This window comes from Miscanthus floridulus, chromosome 8 (genome assembly GCF_019320115.1).
Source record: "Miscanthus floridulus cultivar M001 chromosome 8, ASM1932011v1, whole genome shotgun sequence".
In the NCBI taxonomy this organism is placed as follows: domain Eukaryota; kingdom Viridiplantae; phylum Streptophyta; class Magnoliopsida; order Poales; family Poaceae; genus Miscanthus; species Miscanthus floridulus.
In genome coordinates this window covers 11533085-11535028 of record NC_089587.1, presented here as the reverse complement: position 1 = coordinate 11535028, position 1944 = coordinate 11533085, and positions in this window count along the sequence as shown.

Here is a 1944-nt window from a genome sequence, read left to right as displayed (position 1 = left end):
CCGGGCGCCACCTGCCAGGTCAGGCACGTGCAGCGCAACGTGCTGTACCGACGGCACCGGTGCAGGCGGTGGCTGGTTCTGCCGTCGTTGTCATAATTCCTCAGCGTGTGCTTGCGTAGACGCGAGGGCTCCCGCACACGGGTCTGGAGGGGTGTGAGTTTGCATAGACTTCGCAACCACCGGCGGTTGTCGCGGAGCGTCCACCATAGCGCACTCTCGGGACAGATAGTGGTAGGGTGCCACGTCACCGATGCTTGAACTATCGCTCTCGCCATCACCATCCGAGAGTTCATGGGAAATGGTAGGAACGAAGCCTGCCACTCCCACGAACTCGGACGTGAGGGGGGATGGTGCCAGCATCCTTTGGAGCCCCCGAGCATAGGCATCCACGGAGGACGCAAGTCCATAGGGGAACCGATCATATGACATTTGTGGCGTGGGCGGTACATTCCCTCTAGGTGACTGGTGAGAGATAGCAAATAAAGAGCGAGCAGTACACATATTACTTACAGCGGGGTTTGAGCAGAGAGTTTGCTTGGAAAGAAGCACAGATGCTGCGCCGTCGAAGTCGCGCATCCCGAAGTCGATGGAGGACATCCCTCCGACGGGTGCTGGGTCGCGAGCCTCCTTGCAGAGGTGGAGTACGCCGAGCCGATCGGCGATGAAGTCCAGGCTTCCAAAGCGGATGGCCTGGGCTGGCTCGAAGACGGGTGGAACCCGCATCCCGGTGGGTGAGAGTGCAGGGAACTCCAGCGAGCTGAAACAAATCGTATCGTCCGAGCCCACCACGGTGGGGGTGGCAGAAAAATGGGCCATCCGATGACCAAAAGGTGTTGAACGTATAGCGTCTTCCCCTCGGACAGCGCTAACTATCGGTGCAGAAAGTGACCAACTAGTAAATATTTGTAGTTTTGCTGTACGTTGTGATCGGAGGTGGCGTAGCACTCAATGACATAGGATTTATACTGGTTCAGGCAACGTGCCCTACGTCTAGTCGAGGTCGGTCAGTGACTTTATTCCTGAGCCCAGGTGCTCAAAGTCTGTAGTGGGGTTACAAACAAGAAGGAGAAAGGAGGGGGTATACAAGAGGTTCGGATGGCTCCGACCAGAAGGGTTGCGGTCGGAACTTGGTGGTCCTGCGGTTGTAAGGGGTTGATGTCGATCTAGTGAGTCTAAGCTTTTTTGAAGTCGATCTCCCTTCGTTGGAGGGAGCGCATCCCCTTTTATAGATGAAGGGGATGGCTTTTACAGGAGAGAGGGAGAGAGTATAGATATTTCTAAGCCTTGCTGCCTACGGTGATGAAAGCTGGATAATGGTTGAAGCCCCCTAATACTGTCGATGTCGCTGTAGGATGTCAGAAGTGCACGAGGGGTCAAGCTATCTTCTTCAGGAAGGATGGACACCGATACCTGCAAATACTTCTGGATGCCTAGTGGCATGTGAGGAGCCACGCTATGTTCACCCGGTATGATAAATCCTAGAGCTCATACCACGATCAATGTCCAGAGACATGCGGGGGGCTTACCATATGGGAGTTTCTAGCGGCCCCTACAATACTTTGTGTCAGGGTGGCTGCAGAGCACAGTTTTATGCAGGGTATGGTCCTTGGTACAGTGGTTTTAACTTATGAGCCATGCCTTGTCTTTCTCCGCATGTCTTCTGGTTCTCTCTGAATGGGGAGCCCCCGGTCGGATGACTCCAGTTGGCTCTCAGTGCATCGGTTGGAGAAGAGCGGTGAGCAGGCTTCCCACGAGCCCCGGTCGCGGGGTCAGAGTCACGTGGTTCGAGTAGGAAGCAGCGTTTTGGGCCAAGCCTTCTGATTGGAGAGATTGCTTGGAGATAGCTGGTGCCTGAAGTGAGTGCTCCGGCCGAAGAGGTGGGCCGAAGAAGTTGATGAGCGGGCGCCTATTCTTAAGGGTAGACCTTCCGGTCGACGACTAGAC